Source organism: Pleuronectes platessa, chromosome 1 (genome assembly GCF_947347685.1).
Source record: "Pleuronectes platessa chromosome 1, fPlePla1.1, whole genome shotgun sequence".
Taxonomy (NCBI): domain Eukaryota; kingdom Metazoa; phylum Chordata; class Actinopteri; order Pleuronectiformes; family Pleuronectidae; genus Pleuronectes; species Pleuronectes platessa.
This window is the reverse complement of record NC_070626.1, coordinates 25,354,593-25,373,544: the sequence shown is the minus strand read 5'-3', so window position 1 is coordinate 25,373,544 and position 18,952 is coordinate 25,354,593. Positions and strand designations below refer to the sequence as shown.

The following is an 18,952-nucleotide window of genomic DNA, read 5'->3' as shown; positions in this document are numbered from 1 at the left end:
TGCAGAATCAACATCTCTAAACAAACCTGATATCAAACACTAGACACGTCCACACAGTGATTCAATGATTTCCTCCTGACCGTCAGATTCAGAGCCCCGGAAAGAATCAGTGAACACAAACAATGCAGCGCTGAGGACTCAATTTCCAAAAGTAATGATGAGCAGTGTGAAAGAAAATCTGAGTTTCATCTCTCCTCCGTCCCTGTATTTTCTGGCTCCTGTCTCGCTCTTATTCAACCGGACTACATCATCTGCATTAGATGTTAAAAAGCTAAAACCGGGAGTTTCCCTTTTTGTAGCAGCAAAGCACACATACACACTTAGCTCATGCAAGTTTACCCATCATCCCTCTCTTCACTGTATTTCTCCATCTCTGTTTAACCTCATCCTGAAATCTGCAGGTGCAGAGTTAGCAGCTCCCAGTGTCATCACCAGGACTTTCATGCTGGTAAAAAACACTATGAAATAAGAAAATGGAACAAAATATAGAAAAGAGAGTAATGAGGTAATCTCTAGAAACAACGATGAAATTGTTACACAGGAGCAATTCAAATATTTAAGGTAAAGTTGTGTATGAACTTTCTGCTCAAAAATGTTTATTATTGGGGGCGCCCTTAGCTCGGTTGGTAGGGCGTCCCCCCCATGGGCCTCGGCCAGCAGCGGACCCGGGTTCGATTCCAGCCCGCGGTCATTCTCTGCATGTCACTCCCCTCTCTGCCCCATTTCAACTCTGTCTCTGAAACTATCAATAAAGCATAAAAAATCCCAAAAAATAATTTAAAAAAAAAAAAAAAAAAATGTTTATTATTATATTTATAAGTAGTGTATTTATTTATTTATTTATTTATTATGTTGCACAATATTCGTACAACATAATTCACAAATCTACGAAAATATGGATATAAACAAAAAGATATAGTAAAAGTTTTCTCCCGGCTCAGATGGAGTCGGACAGAAAATTGCAGCCTCTGAAATATATCACAACCAACATCTTCTACGTCGTCAATACCAAGGAACAACATGATCACTACTTTCATACCGTCGCAAGAAAAGAGGCAATGAGTGACTTCAACAGAACGGCTGATGTCTGCTTTTCGCTCCACCTTCAAGTCAGAAATGTGCTACAGTGCTACTGCCAATTTTGTTTTCCTAATAGCCTAAATATATCAGTATCAGTATCAGAAAAGTTTGACTCACTGACATTGTACTTATCATTGCCCCCCCCCCCCCTCCCCAAAAAAAATGTTGGACAGAACCAAGCCATCAAGTATTAAACAGCAAAATTAGGATACTAACTAACTGACTTTAAAAGCTTTCAAATGTGTGACATACAGAAGGTTATTGGCGAAAATGTAAAAGTGTTGTTTATGGCACCACTTCAGCCTCATCTTGCTAATGGGTCTAATTTTTATTACCTGAGCAGCGGATCAGTTATTTTCAGCTCAGCTTATTGCTCGGTTTTTATGGTTTCACGGATCCACAAACTTCCAGGGAAGGAGACGAGAAACAGAAAGGAGAAGGAGAGGTAGAATAAATTCTAGTAATAACTGTAAGATTCTATAAGTCTGTGCTCAGACCAGTATTAAGGTCAGTAGCAGACCATAGCCTTTCTATGGAAAGATGACAGTCTTTAGAGTAAAGATTGAAAAAACAAAGCTGTGCCAACAAAAGCATAAAAAGATCAGAGCAAGACACGTCAGGGATGCGTCTGCATCGTCAGAGACATTTGCCGAATGCTTAAATACTCTTCTTCCTCGTGCTGGTGCAGCTATATGATTTTGTAACCCTGTCTTTGGCCCGCTGTTGTCTCTGGTCCAGATGTGAGTGAATGTAAGTCATTAGTAGGGAATGTATTAGGGTGTATCTGGGTCAGGCAGCACACTCCCTATGGCAGTAGCTGCAGAATCTTGTCATAGTAGACAGCTGTTATATAAGAAACACTGGCTGCCCAGCTCTGCAGAGGAAAAACTGTGCAGTGGTATTGGACCCACGGTGGCTGAGCGGTCCCACCAGCTCCTCTCATCTACGCTGACAATATCGTTTTCTTATATAAAATATATCACACCAGCTGTTTGTTTGAGCAACGTCTGCAGGAGGAGCAGATTTATTTAGAAGAATAGCTCACTACAGGGTGAGAAATACAGTGGCTGACAAAATACATTATGATTAAAGCTTGTCAAGATATGATTATATAGTACTTAGCTTTTCATTGCGGCTGTGTATAATGTTATATGTAAACAACTAACAGGATCTAATAAGATACAACAAAATGCCAGTCCATTCTTGGAACCTACATTCCAAAACCCCAAAGGATGCAGCTGAGTATGAGAGAGAGATTCTGTGTAATTTGCGATCTTTACAAAACGATTTATCAGTTGTAAAAATTTGTATTATTATGGGTTTTTTAACATAATTACTCTTTAAATAGCTTATTCCCTGTACTACATCATTAGGACTGAGTCTTGGCGTTGGCCTCCTCTGACACCTCTGAACCCATTTTTGATGTTTCTTCACCAGAGAAGTTGCTGCTGATGCACTTTGCTCTCGTTGAAGGAGGCACGTTTTAAATGTTACTTGATTTGATCAATGGATCAATTCCCCTCTCATTACTGATTACTTTTTAAAACTCATTGTAAAAATGTAGTGGAGTAGAAAGGAAAGAAATTAGCTGATTATATGGAGTGGACTTAAGGTAAAAAGTACCTGAAAATAGATCTACTTAAGCACATTTGTGTACTTTACTTAAATACAATAACAAATACTTGTTACATCCAACCACTCTATGCAGTTCAACCTGACACATTTAATTTCTGTATATATTTGATGTATTTGAAAAATGTAGGATTTTAGGATTGGGTTGGACACACAACTCAGTTCATAACAACACAACACCCTCATGCCCACAACAGTGTAGTGTGCACATATAGTGATTTAACATTAATCTGCTAAAAAAGTATTGAAATAAATCAGAATTAATAACCGTTATTGAAAGTGAGCAGGATTGATTCGAATGAAATGAACAATGTTAACAGTGATGGGTGATTTTAAAGGATGATAGTTATAGACAGTACCTCTGGATCGCACAGGGACGCAGCCTAAACCAAGACAAACCAAAGCCATGGTCCTCCTCCTCTCTTTTCTTTCTCAGTCGCTCTTCCCTTTCTCCTGCAGACTCCTTGTCATCTGTCTCTCAGTAGCGGCACCTTATTTCCTCCTGCAGACCTTAAAACAACCCTGTGCAAGACCAACATCCAGACGAGCAACATCTGCAGACTCAGACTCTCCCCCACCCGGCCTCCCCCCCCCACCTGCTGTCCCTGCTCGCCTCCCTTCAGCCGACCCAACGCGGCCACTGAATAAGAAATATCGCTTCTTCTTTGTGCGCGCCTCAGTTTGGCCTCGCTGAGAGCTACATCTCACTCACGAGGAACGACGGGGCACCCACGCTTCCTCGCAAACTCAAAACACGTCTCCGTCCCGTCTCGTTCGTCTCTACGATCCACCCCCGTCAGATGGTAGGGTCCCGCCTGGGCATGGCCTGTCACTGTAATCTCTTCATGATGTGGAGGGAGGGGGAATCAGCCATGAAGTATTAATGTATTAATCCACCACATGCTGGGAATATGTATCACGTGCTCAATCCTTCTATTGCTGCCACCAAAGAGTCATGATCTAAGACTGTGTGTGCGTGAATACACCTGAGTATGTGCTGGTGTTAAAACATCAATTTTTACAACAAATAATCAATAAATGTTTGACATTTAGGGCAAATCTGCCATTTTAAAGCATAACGATGAAGGCAAAATGAGATGCAGAACATAAATCTTCATTTCACTCAATGTCCACCTCAAGTCAACTTTCTCTTTGTCTACTTTTGATTCTGAGGAGTCAGAATCCCCTCGCCTTTGCACAATAAACAGCATGACGCACACACAAACAGAGAGAGTCTGTGAGCACCCTGCCTGGTAATCTGCTGTAATCTGGAGCTCTGGCAGTTCACTGACTTTGGAGTGGAGCTGGGGGAGCTGGCAGTGTGCTCGGGCAGCTCCCAGCCTCCCGCTGTTGCTGGGAAAAAAACGCAGACACACCGAAAATATCCCAACACACACTCAGAGCCAGCGACGTGTCTGCACGCGCTCCGCCGCAGCGGTCAACATCAGCAGGAGCAGAGGAGGTGGTGATTATTAAATGTAAGGATGTTTCATGTGGTTTGCCTCAGTTATTAGTTGGGTTCCTCAACAGGACTGCTGGGAGGCCTTTAATAGCTTCTCCTCCCTGGGGCTGTTTGTCGGTTGTGCTGTTGAGTGATCCATGAAACATCAGGCAAGATCACAGACCTTTCCACTGCACAGGAACCTGAGCTTCTTGGAAAGGGCCCTAATGACTGGTCCTGTCCGAGCAGCTTGGGCCAAACCACTTCATTAGCATCATCTTTAAAGTCAGTTAAAACTCACTCCCAGAGACTTGCTTTTTTATTTAGAGATACTGCTCACATGTCCTTTTACCTTTTAGCTCCATTACCACCGCCAGGGTATTTTTTTGTTTGTTAGTAAAGCAGCGTCACACGAAAACTAAAGGATGGGTTGTCATGAAATTGTTATTGTGGAAAGATGCGGTCTCGGTCGGGAAATAACTCCGTTTTTATGAACATTGCTAGTTTTCATTCCCTTGAATTCAATCAGGCTGCACCAATAAAGTCACTCAATACGTATCAATCCCCAAAACATAAAAATGTTCTTATCTAGATCCATTATAGAATTTCCTGTGAAATTATGTGTGAACCTTGATGAAAATATTCCCACATGATAGGGGGTTTGTATCGTTGTACAATTTTGTATGGATCCTTATAAAAAACTGGATCTAGGGGATTTAAATGTGGCTTATTTTCAGCAACTGTAACAAATGAGGCTAAAAGTCTTTAATTAGCACCAACGTGAAGCTGAGAAACGTAACACTGCCTCAGTTTTGATTTAACGGGACTGTTGGGTCCTGGCGGAAGTTTATTCTCTATACCGAGTGCAATTCTAGTTCGACTTGTTTTGTTGCACATGAGCCTCAACATAAAAGTGATGATGAATGAATAATTGTAAAATACCTCTCTCTCTCTTTCTGTTTCCTAATGTTTATCTCTCTTTGTCTCTTTTCTTCCTCACAACATTAATAAATCATTCTGCCCCGTTCCCTCTTCCCATCCCTTCTTTTTCAGGCGGCACACCTGCAGTATTGTTCATCCACTCCTCCTCCTCCTCCTCCTCCTCCTCCTCTTCCTCCTCCTCTTCAATCCCTCTGACCCGCACAACACTTGTGTTACAGCGAACGAGGGCACGTTTCTCCAGTGTTCGGGTCGGAGGCCTGTCTGTGAGCGCAGGCAGAGGCGAGCCATGTGTCTCACAACACAGCCAAAAGTTGTATTTATAGCAGCCGCCACGTCACAGCGAGCCCGACGAGCCAGAGAAAATATCAACAACATAACAGCAGGTTAAATGTTCAAGGGATTATTTCCTGGCTCTGCACACACTGTTTACCCAATAATAACAGACTCCACTCAAAGTGCTCCTGTACTGCCCCTTAGTGGCATAGCATGGACACTACACAAAGAGATGGCGCATGTGTGTGGCAACAACATACTGTGCCACATGTGTGTGTGTGTGGCCTGAGTCACACAGCTGAGATGTTGGCTGGATTTACAATTGCTGCCATATGTTTATCATATAGTTTCTATACGACAGAAAGATTTACTGAAGGGATGATCCAACATACAAACAAATCCCAGTGTGCATCCTGAGCTGTTATAATGTCTTAATGGTGGAAATCAGGTCACTATTCTGTGAAAACATTATTATCTGGGAACCTCTGCTGCTATTCTACACTTTGTTTTCAGTGCAACATATTTACTCTTCTATTTAAAGGTTAAATGAGACAGTTGTTACTTCTCTTGTGCAAGTCCACTGATGTGATACCACCTCCAAAATGCCCCAATTAATATCTGATATTTTATTTATTTATTTGTTACCCAAACTATTCAATCCGGTGGTTTCATTAATTCACACATGAGGGAATGAGGTTATGTTTCTGTCTACTTCTTTTGTTTGGTAGGTGGATTGCACAAGAGAATGTTGTTACCTGTGTTAGCAGGCTATCTTGTTCCCATTTTCCAAGTTTCATGCTAATCTACGGTAACGTACTATTGCCGGCAGTTTAAAATCCATTGTACAGACACGAGTTGTTTGAATCTTCTCATCTACATCTTTGAAATACAGTCAGTAAGGGCGTTTTCAGACATGAACTCCAAACAATGGGGTCTGGACCTCCTTCAGACTTTGACATTAACAATTAATAATAATAATAACCTTTATTTATATAGCAGGTTTAAAAACAGAGCTTACAAAGTGCTTTTACAGCAAAGCAGATATGCAAATACAAGAGAAACCATCGGCAGGGGGCAATGATTCTAAAATAAATTAGTGTTCAAATAAGTTTAATAAAAATAAGACTCACATAAAAACTTGATGCCATAAAAGCAGTGAAAGGACAATAAAAATAAGTAAATTAATAATTTAAAAGGTGATATGCAAAAGGAAAAAAAAGACAATGTAAATAACAGGCTGGGATTCTCTGGGTCAGATGCGATCACAACAACAGGAAAATCTCCCGGATTCAGGTGAGGGGCGGTATCTGAGTAGAGCTTATGAGCAGGTGGCAGCTCAGGACGTCATTCCGCTGTGGAAAACATATGTTTTTGTTTATAGCTCCTCAACATCAGCACCAGTCCTAATCGCCAAGAGCTCTCAGATCTCATTGTCATCAAGGTGTTCAAGTCAAGTCCCTTTTTTACAGCTCAGAATCACGGATTTTTATAAACGACTTAACAGCACGGACGACGTACAATCCCTCTATCCTCACAACCTAAATTTAAAATAAAATATTCCGTCAAACGAGGAGTTTACCAAATATGTGCGGCAAACAAAGATGAACTGAACCGGTCAAAATACCACAAATACATTTCTTTGTCAGTCGACACGCGGTTGCTGAGAAAAGCAGCAGCAGGAGTTCAATGTTTTATTATCTCATGTTGTTGTAGAGCTTCCTTTTCTCACTCAACCTTTTTGAGGCTTCTGTATTTCCCCAGCCCTCATCAATATTGCAGCATTGTTCCTAAAGAGGCAGTAATCAGTGAAGGAAATATGGAGGGGAATAAAAGAGTGGTGTTAACCAGAGGAAACATGATTCTCTTCTATTGTACTTGGTCGATCCTGTTTTTTAACCTGCGCATTTGTTTAAATACATGTAGACTAATAATTATTGATTCTCACACACACACACACACACACACACACACACACATACACAGGGGTCTTTGGGTTTGGATTCAATGTTATGCCAGGTAAGTGTCACACTACACGTTCATCTGCTTTTATAAGTTACTTACTCACTACAAGTAGCATGGATTTGAGTGAATAACCTCGATGGTTGGAATAGAACCCACAGATCCTTTGTTTCTCTCGACGTCTGCTTCAGGCCACAGATGAGGATAAATGGCGTCCTGCTACTGCTCTGCCACTGAGGAGACCAGTGGCAGGAAGGTGGGAATAAATGCAACCATCATGCCAATAATGATGGTGGCAGAGTGTGTGTGTTTTCATATTGTTCTGTGTGTGTGCGACTTATACTAATTCTAACAGTGATAGAGTGTTTGTGAATACTTCAGCCATGTTGGTGGAATGGCACAAGACAAGCCATCGCCCATGTTATTTTTAACTGCGTGTCTCCATGGAAACCGGCACATATGCCAGGGGAGGGGGGGGGGGGGATCTCCTGCTGTGCATGTGTCGTGGAAGACTCCTACCACTGGTCATTGTGTGTGTGTGTCCCCCTTTTAATGTGAGTTTGCAGGTACATGCACATCTGGGTGTGTGTGTGTGTGTGTCCTTTTATGTGAGTTTGCAGGTACATGCACATCTGTCTGTGTGTGTGTGCCTATTAATTGTCCTTGTAAATCCAGCCTTTCAAATTAAAAGCATATATATTTCCTGAGAGACAGACAGCGATGTGTACTGAGAGAGGGAGAAGGGAGGATAAAGGGCTTCTGAGGCGACTGAGGAAACACCAACATGCTGAACCTGATAACAGGGAGGGGATCTACTGCCGCTGCCTCAACCTGAAACAACCCAGGCTGGGCTGTGAGCTCACTGAACGCATCACATGCTAAATGTCGATTGCCTTGTCTCCTGCATGCAGCGGAGCCTCGACTTCGGTGTCATCCAAGTATTGACACACCTTAGAACTTATAGCTGCGCAGAACGGTGGATAATTCCAGGAAAAAACAAAAATCAACTGGATGCAGTTATTTGTGGCCCCGTGTGCCTGCCGTCATCAATACTGACTCTTCATTATTTCTGATCAATGGATCGGTGGCTCTGCGGTGACTAAGACGTTCCTCCGCTGCTGGTTTGTGGAGGCGGTTTGTGTTGAGCTATTCTTCTATAGCTCTGGAAGCAATTGGACAGTTGTCAACTGAGTGAATGTAGTCGTTTCTATGGAAACAACTTAAAGATTAAAGCTGTGAAGAGCGAGAGCAGTGCCAGAGCGATTCCCATAATGCTGTGTGCCTGGGGATCTCAGGGAGAGAGAGAGAGAGAGACTGGGACAGAGGCAGGAGAGAGAGAGAGAGAGTGTGTGTGTGTGTCTGTCAGCTCTAGAGGTGCAATGCCACAAATCTTCGACTCTATTGTGACACATGACCAAAGACACCAAAGTCTGCACAAACACACAAATGTGCACATACACACACATACGTGCCTTTGTTTCTTAAAATAACCACATGATGTCTACCCCAGCCGTTAGTCTAACATGGTCTGAAAACTAACCTTTACCATCACCGATCAAGACTCGGGCTACAACCACACTCCAACAACTCTGCTCCAGGCGGTTGGTGCTGTGAAAATGGAGACGTCTGGAAACGCTGCTGCTTCCGTTTTAGTGGGAAAACTCCGGGAATGTGTATTAGTCTTTACGGGCGGAAACAACTACTTGCTGATCGGGTAGTTTTTAGTTACGATGTAGCCGTCGCTTGTTCGTCAGGATCCTATCACATGACTTCCTTTATGGAAGGAAACGACCCGGCATTACCTTCGGCTACCAGTGCAGAATGCAACATGAATCCATTACAAGCGTTGCTGAAAGTGTTGTCTTTGCTAACAGCTGTTGTGCAGTTAACTTCAGCATTTTACAATGATACAACTGCTACATGTGTGTGAGATGAGATTTTTATTTTTGGAGATAACAATTTTGTTAACACCAGCACATGCATGCCCAGTTTACGTGAGTGGGCACTTCGTATGCATTTTCAGGGCGTGCTAGAATGGACGGGGCTTTAAAACTGAGAAACAGCTAAAACGCTTGTTTTAGTTTGAAAATGCAGATTTCAAATAGAAAATGTAGTAGAATCAGAATCAGCTTTATTGGCCATGTTGGCGTACACATACGAGGAGTAGTATGAATGCAGCCTTACAATCATTATAGTTGCTCTTAGTTAAGGGTGGTAGCGTGCTAACATTTGCTAATTAGAGCTAAACACAAAGAAGAGATAAGGCTCATAGGATTATTATTAGTTTTACAGGTATTTTTTGAGAGCATTGCTAAAATATAACCTAATGGTGGCGCTATAGGAAAAGCGAAGTGTTCAACAAAGTCACCATGAGGCTTCATCCTTAGGGCGACATGAAGGTGGGGCCACAAATGTCTATTCAGTTTCCTTGCAAACCATCAAACGGTTCCTGAGATATTTGCAAAAAAGGTCTTCACTACCTACTACATGAACTAATATTGTACCTTGTGGGGACCAACTTTTTGTCTGCAAATGGATGCGAGTCCTTTTTAATGAAACTGAGTTCCCAAAATGTGCATAAACAAGTATACACACACTCACAAGCATTACTGTCTCTAATTGGAGCATTTTCCTCACTCTCACACTCTCCGTCTTATTTCTCCTTTTACCCAATCGTCTATTTGCATCGTCTCCTCTTTTCAATTTAATGTATGTACCTCCTCCCTGTGCCCTCCTCTCTCTCCGTCTCTCTCTACCCCTCTCTCTCTCTCCCCTCCCCCTCCCCCTGGGTGATGCCAGTGCTGTTGTCAGGCTGGAGCTGAAAGCAGCCAATCGTGTGGCTCTGTGCTGAGGAGCTCTGGGGTGATGTTAGGCAGTTTCATGCTCATACGATGAGCTTTGCCAAATGTAGGTCATGCTTCTCTCTCTCTCTCTCTCTCTCTCTCTCTCTCTCTCTCTCTCTCTCTCTCTCTCTCATACACACACACACATAAACCTCTTCACCCCTCCACAGATGCACACATACACAGATAAGGAAGTATCCTCATCAAATGGGTACTCACACATAGCCACAGACACACAAAGAAACATACAGGTTTCGTACCTACACACACACACACACACACTCGTTCTGACACAGGGTGGGGTGACACTGCTCGGTGGTAGCACTCTCGCCTGTTTGGTAACTTTACTGGTGGATCTGTTCCCTGCAGGACACACAGGTCTTCAGATGTTGGGATTTTTTCTCTGCAGCCAATATTTCCACCAACGATAAAAACTTGATCACACAGTGAAATCCAAAAACCCCAAAAAACACTCTTGGCTCCCTCCTGAACTCTCGCTGAACTGTCTGTGCTGCAGTAAACCACAGGCTGCATTATGATCTGAGCAACAGCCATAGAATCCAGCAGATTATATATAGATGGTAAATCAGAGACCTGAATTCTGCAGTCTGACTGGATTTAAAAAATAATGTAATGAGTGTAAGAGCGACTTATTCTTTGTCATGAAACGATGGTGCACTGGTGAGCAGGTTTACTGAGGTCATGGGGAAAAATAACTGGAAAAGAAAAGATGCAATTTTACATTTTATCTGTTCAGATGCAGGATTCACAAACAATTCTCTGTGTCCTCAAAGCCTTTTCAATACTGAGAAGGTGAATGCAGTTAAATACTTTGTACTGTAAAATCACAGTACAAAGTACATCCACAAAGTTTTGTTTTCTATTGTTCTGGAGCTAATTTCCATGGTTATGTCATTAAACATTAATGCTGAATTATACTTTGAACAAGACCATGCTTTAGGATTTTTTTTTAAAAGTTTGACCTTTTCAATTTGGCAGTAACCCTTTGCACAAAACTCGGTTTGGTGTTTTAAAGTTTAACTGGAAAACACGCAGGAATGTTAATTTGATTTCTGAACCTGAAAGATGTTTATAATCACACCAGTACCACTGAATGTTACTATGAGAAAGTTAAATAAGTGGAACTAAAATTAACGCCTTGTGAAACTGTGAAATTACTGTTGACACCCATGTCTGTCCTGACCATACAGTCTATGGTCCTGACACATATAATGTCTACTGGGGAGAATTTGGAGAGATTTAATGAAAGTAAATGCATGTTGTCATTATCTCTCCAGATGTTCCTGAGACATCTCAATAACGGGAAAAGTTTACATTCAGATGTAAAACATGCAGTGAATCTTTAAAGGAATTTGAGGAAATTATTTCCATTTGGTTATAATTCAATAACATGTGAATTCTTGAGAAAACATTTAAATTCGTCCATCAACTTTATGGCAAAAATCAAATGAGTTCGTCTTTGAGTCGACGATAACGTTTTTGTCCAATTTAATAAATTCTAATCGGCCATTCCTGAGATAACATGTTTGTGAGGCCAAACCAGTGAGGTCACAGTGACCTTGACCTTTGACCACCAAGGCCTTAGAGCATCAGGTCGTCCTTCTTGAGTCCAAGTGAACGTTTGTGCAGGTGTAACAGATGCAATCAAATTCCAGCCTGCATTCCTGGTAAATCTGATGTGTTGAGAGATTATGAATGAGTCCCTGAACAAAGTACTGCTCCATACACTTACAAGTAAATCGGTTTTCAATTTGGGATGTCAATTTTATATTGGATAAGATTAAGTCTCTACGTATTGAACAATCATTTAAATTTAACCTTCTGAGAAGTAAAAGGGGACCTGTCTATTTGGTGGAACTGCGCACAACCCTTAAACATGCGAAAGATGACAAGACATCTCCAAAACCTCTTCTACACCAAAATTAGCAGGTATGCAAGAGGCTTCCCGTGACTTTACAACTCTAAAAAGGCGATTTTTTTCCATTGCTAGTCGAGAAGCTTGCTGTTCTGTAATTTTTTTCCCTGATGCCTCATGTTTGACGTGCAGTAGTGTCACATTTACGTCACAGCTAGAGCCAAGGACAACCTGTGTCTCCTGCAGCTTCATTTGAACTGGGAGTGAATGGTGATTGTTTCCATTTCTATTGCAGACAAAAGCTATAGATGGGTGATGGTGGTTTTTATTACCAGTGGAAAAGGGGCTCAACAGTGTGCTTGTTACTTTTTTTATACCTCAACATGTGTTTTTGTTCATATAAACTCTTGATTTCAAAAGTCACTTAATTATAGCTGTCATATACATGTGGTGGTGTAAAATGTATTAAATAGGATGAAATGGAACCTCAAATGTGACACATTTTAAATGGAAGTTGGTAAAAGTTCTAAACACAACCCACAAATTCATTACTTATCTCCCACATGTGTTTATGCTGATGTTTCTAGATGTTGCTGATGTTTGTTTTTGGACTTGACTTCATGATCTTACTCGAGTATTAACATTTAGCTTTTCCTTTATAGAAACCTTTATAAGAAACCTTTCATCTTAAGTTGCTTTGTTTTGATCGGAATTAGCATTACACCGTGAGCTGCTGACAAATATGCAGCCTCCCCAGACACACACACACACACACACACACACACACACACACCGGACACACACACACGCACACACACACACACACACACACAAAGCTCCTCCTCAGAGTGAGAATCATTTCTACTTGCCTGGGTTGCCACTGCTAGGTTGACCTATTTTTGTCCAGACCTCTCTCTCTCTCTCTCTCTCCCCTCCTCTCTCTTTCTGTCTCTCGCTCTCTCTCGCTCCAGCCCCATAATTCACCCTGCTTAATAATTCACTACAGCTTTATAAGCTTCTACTCGACTAAATGACAGGCTCAGGAAAACAACAACAGTTTTTACAGATGCATTTGGCAAAGCAACATTAAAAGGATGGATCAGGATGTACTGTATGTAAGGTAGAATATATATATATACATATACATACAGAGAGACAGAGAGGGAGAGAAGGATCGAAGGTATTTGTAATTAGAGTAGAATAGAACAATTTACATTCGCCACGTGTCATTCATCACCTTGTAAAGGATAAGCAAATGAGAAACAGACATTTAAGGAAACCCAGATAATGGTGGTGGTTGTCGGGTGTTGTTGTACAACCGCAGAGTATTTGCAAGTCTATGCACAGACTCGCTCTGCCTGATGTGATTGGATGGGCAGATTGGACAAGAACCAATAAGGGCACCAGGAGAAAGGGAACAGGCACAGAGAGTACTCTGGCTGATGCTGGGCACACCCTGTAGCCCTGTGTGTGTCTGTGAGTGCGTGTGTTTGATTGTGTGTACCAGTGAACATAAAATTAATGTGTATGCTAAGTTTGTGATTATTTATATATTTTGTGCACAAAACGCAGATATTTTTAACCTAAAAATCCAGTCTCCTTTATTTTACATCTTCCCTACCCCTGATTGAATCCCCTCCCAGGAGCTGATGCTGAAAGACAACAACTATAATATATTCTGTACCCATATTGTCATTGCATTATAAATAACACACTGCAGCTTTTTTGCATAAACCCAAGTACCTGTACAAATCTTAAAAATTGCTGCTGCTTTGTCTGAATTTCCCTACATAGATTATTTTTCAGATTTTCCGGCTTTAGCTGAAGATTCAAGAAAACGAGGCCAAATGATCTTGTCTTAAAAGAGACATTTTGAAAATGCATACAATGATAATGCATTGCATCCCCTTTGTTTAATCTGTAGAAAAATTGAAGTGTAATTTTAGGTTTCAAGGGTTCGTGTGTCTCACATTCCAACACATTGGCACGTACACTTTCCCAACATACCCTGAGGAGGGCATGTTTTCCATGTTGATATGCGCTGGTGAATTTTTATAATGTTCTAGCCCACAGTCATTAAAGGCCTTTTGTTTTTAACCATTCACTTGAGTGCCAGGAATAGGATTTTTTTTAATACCACACCCCACCCAGGGATTAGGACGTATTGTCGCACCTTTAAAATCCGGGGCTCTCTGTCCTGAACACGTGACACCCAGCAGTTTAGTGTTTTTTCCTGACAATGGCATTCGTACCCAGTATACTGGCTCCTAGGTCGGGAGAGAGGCACAACCAGTTGCTGACAGAATTGAATAGAGGTAGTGCGATGTGAGCTGTTGGCATTTTGCACTACGATGCAGTTTATACAGTAATTTGAGTATTTTGTCTTAAAGAGCAAACTAAACACTTGATGGGGGAAATGTGCCGCAAATTAAAAAAGACTGCTTGATGAAACGCTCCCCAAACACTAGATGAGTATAAATTGACCTTTCAACAATCAAAAGTTTAATGTGAACATATTTGAGCCAACAGTCCGACATTTTGTGAGACCAAAAGAGGTGTTCTTGGTCTGGATCACACTGAACCATGGTTTGGCTCTTTTTGGATAGATGGACCAATTCTAGGAAGATTAGACGGCATCAAAGAATAGAAGAAGAAAGAAAGCAGAAGCCTAAGTGGCCTCTCAAGAGACAGTGTTGCCCAGGGTCGAATAATGCTAGCATTCTTCGCCTCAGACAATATAATGTTTGTATAACAAGGAGGTTCATTTGGTGCATTTGAACTAGTGTCAACACCGCGTCTGAAGACCCTCCCCTCAACATACCCTCGTCAAACACACCCGTCTTCCTACCACTCAGTGTCGTACATGTGTAGTCGAGCTCACATCGGTGATGACGACAGGACGTGCATTTGTTATACAAAGGTTTTTAGCCCGCTCCCTAAATTGCAACGTGAAAGCAGAGCCAACCACATCACACACATTACCTTTGGGCGGGAACATTCATGTGTGAAAACAAACCCTAAAAGTTCCTGTTGTCCAAAGCTGAGTCTCATTGTATGAAATTTCCTTAGCCACCTGAGAAGCATGAAGGATCATGTTGCTAAGAGAAAGTCAGGATGGCTGTTTACCCCTGCTTCTAGACGTTATGCTAAGCTAAGCTACCGAGCTGCTGATTTCAGTTTACCACACAGACATGACAGCGACTCCGATCTTCTCACCTGACGCTCACCAAGAAAGCAAACACACACATTTCCCCAAAACGTCAAACTGTTCATGCAAGTCAAGGCAAGAATACATTCTCATATTCTCATTTCATTTAAAACAGACTCCTGTGTTCACTTCCGTGGCATATTTTTCCACAACTGCACTAATGAGAGCACAGATATAGCTGTGGTGTTGGTTGCGTGAGTGTGTGTGATGCTGTAGTCTGATTGATGTGACAGTGAGAGTGAGTCTCGAAGAACCACGGCCTTATTGCTCTTCTCTTACACACTACCCCCGCACACACACACACACACACCCACACACACACACACTCACAGGACAATGCATTGACTAACATTCATTTCCCAGAACCTACGCCAACCTTAACCATAACTAGTATTTGCCTTACCATTTAAAATATAACAATGTGACTGTGTAAACAAATTTAGGTCCCAACAACATTTGGGTAATACTCACACACACACACAAAGACACGCACACCGCAGATGCACAATGGCAACAGTTTCCCTTCTTCTATCTCCTTCTGTCATCTTCTCCCCACCATCTCCCTTTTTTCTCTTGATCCCTTCACCACTTCTTCTTTATCCCTTCTTCCTCTGTCTACACTTCATCTACTGCCTCCTGGAAGCCAACCAGCTGTAATGATCGCATTGTCTCCGCTCCGTCTCCTCAACTGACCAGATACCGATGTCTATTAGCCAGTTAGCCTCTGAACCACCACAAGGGAAGATAACCACAACCATAATGTTGGTGTGAGGTCATTTTCTTCACTTTGTAGTTTTTTTTTCTTTTTCTGAGCCTTCTTCTGTCAGGAAATGGTTCTAGCTCCGGTTTCCTTTTTGGCAAATAATAACTACAACACTATATTAGGTCCTGAAGAACTCACAATACCATAGATTAGTAAACAATCAGGTTTTAAGAGTCGGTCTTTGCCAAGACCAGCAAGTCCTGGATAATAACCAATGGAACAATACTCAGTATTACTCCCTCCTCCTGATATTGACTCTAGAGACTCTGCGTAATTTTAACCACAGTCGGCTGCAGTGACGCCAACTTTACGAAGTTAAAAACAGTTGACAGGTGGGCGTTGACGTAATTCTGACAGGATGATCCCTACATGTTATTAGATTAACCAGTTGTGAATAAGTCATTAAATTTATCAATGGAAACATTTAGTCAACGAGCCAATTGCTTTTATTGAATATGTTTGCATTAAATCAGTAATCTGACTATTGACCTTATTCTGAATTAGAGTTTACTACAGTTGTGATGTTTACATGAGAATATTCCATTCATATATCTGTTACATGTTAGAGCGCATACTCTGATTATGATTCCCCTCAACATTACATCCGATACGTAACTGCCTTATGTCGATGTCGCAAAATACTCTGACAACTCTTTTAGATATTAAAACTGCAGAGCATAATAATTATTAAGATTTATTAAGAAAAGGAGGAAACACATGGAATGATAATAGTCTGTCACATATCCAGCATTTCTTTAATGTTTCATAAAGATGTTGTTAATAGACTAACTACATAAAGGTTAGAAAGGTTTTGTTGTGTTATAATGCAAATGACAATTCCACCCCTCTGAGATCAGATGAAAACAAAGTGCACAGTTTGAATCTAGGAAGAGCTGGCAGAGGATGGCCTCATGGATTATCACCTCCGGAATCTGCTGAACGATTCTGACAGCTTTGAAGGAGCTGGTGATGCAAAAACACAAAATTTAAACCCCACCGGGGATTTCACTTGCATTTAATCCCCACAAGTAGATTTCACCAGAGTAGTGTGTGTTTGTGTGTGTGTTTGTGTGCATGTGTGAGCATGTTATAACTGAATAGCTGTCACTGAATTTTAGGTGTTAATAATTATTTTCCAGATGATTTCTTGTTGAATGTAAGGGCATTTTCACACCTAAAAGTCTGAACTAAGGTTCTTGCTATTGTCACATAGTTTACATTTGATCCTGTTTCACATTGTAATTAACTTGACATTGATTGGTTTGTAGAGCATCGTCTTTCTGACATCAGCATGCTGCAGTCTTCTTAATGATGTGTCAGGCTCCTACGATTGGTCCAAAAGTCAGAACAGTAGGTGTCATATGCTCCGTTTCCTTGGCACACCCGGGGTTGGACCTCCTAAATACACGGACATTTTCAAATAGGCATGTTTAGAGTTCTTGAGTTGGTGTTGTGCACCTTCTAGGCCTGAAGAGTGAAGGGTAAATGTACATGATGTGTGGGTATTGATTTAAGTGGAAGGAAATCAATTTATGCTTCATTATCCTGTTTTATACTGAGAACACATGAAATCAAGATGTGGTTTCCTTTCCCGCCTTGTGTTGATGCTACACTGTGTATTTTTTTTTTTCCAGCAAATAAACAAGCCGTCTTCCAACTCATTTGTTTTTTGTATCATCACAGTAGCAGAAATGACTTGGCGACAATAAAAGCAACGAGTGTCTCCAAACTCCACAGGCAGCAGGAATAATATCCACAGGCTAACAGGCTAACAAGCACTGAGTCTACTATGACTCTGAACGAATCTGGTGAGCCCCCAAGCCCTCGAGCGCTCGCGTCCGTGTTATCCTGCAAACGTGCTGCAGTTCGGCGTCTATTGGAAGTGTGGAGGGCAGGCCGAGTGGGCGGGAGACAGCGAAAGCTTTTGTCAGTGTCAAACTCGGAGAGCGAGCATATGGCTGCTTCCTGGAAGCAGTTTTTACCAGAGCAGGCCCAGAGTCAAACTCACAAAAGAGTTGCTCCAAAAATCAGTTGTCAATTCTTGGCAGCGCTAAAGAAAAACAATATCATACAAAAATAAGACAGGAGACAATACAGTGCAGGTGCTATAACTCATCTAAGTCTAAGAGTAACTTAAAATTAAAGGATTTAGAAATGTTGGCAGAAATCAAATCCAATTGTATAAATAAGTATATATAGATTCCTTTTTATACATATATTTATATACTGTATATTTAAATGTAGATAGATAGAAAGTGAGATTGTTTTCCTGTTTCATTAGAATGAGTCCTTTATTATGAATGTATATTTAATTCATCTTCTCCCCCAGAGTCAGTCATGTTGCTCCAACACATTTCAACTCAGAAGAAAAACACGAACTCTGGATATAGTCTGAGCCTTTTTTGTTTTAATGTGACCTGAAGGTTTTCCTACATTTTGTATGAATAGTGTGAGACGAGGGGTATTACGTTGGGTGCAATCTGTTACTTCAAGTTGCCAGGAAATACTCCACATTGAAACTTTTACGAAATGTATTTTAGGAATTTACATATGAAGCATATTACAGTTTGCTGTGAGATATAACCTGAAATTTAGCTTTAAAGAACCCCCCCAAAAAATTGAATTATATAGAAATGGCAAATTTCTTCAATTAAAAAACATAGTATAAGATGTGGATAAAGGCTGAGTCAGAAATTAAAGGCAAATGAAACACAACCTCCCACAGTGGGATTTCATGTTGCTACATTAACAAGCTCTGAGGTCAATCCTGCTCTCAATCCTGCTTCTCCTACGAAAGGACACAACCTAACGAGATCAGCGTCAGTCCTATCCAATCTATCTGTTTACTGTGGAGCTAAGTAAGGTATTTACTGTCTAAATCTGTTCAAAGGCTTTAGAACCACAGCCCTGGTTACATTTCACCCCGGCTTTAAGA

General features: G+C 41.3%; 1 protein-coding gene across 1 annotated transcript in view; it reads right to left on the bottom strand.

Moving 5' to 3' along the window:
* nhsb (Nance-Horan syndrome b (congenital cataracts and dental anomalies)) overlaps positions 1-18,952 on the bottom strand; it is a 45,935-nt gene that overhangs the window by 9,714 nt on the left and 17,269 nt on the right. The window lies entirely within an intron of this gene.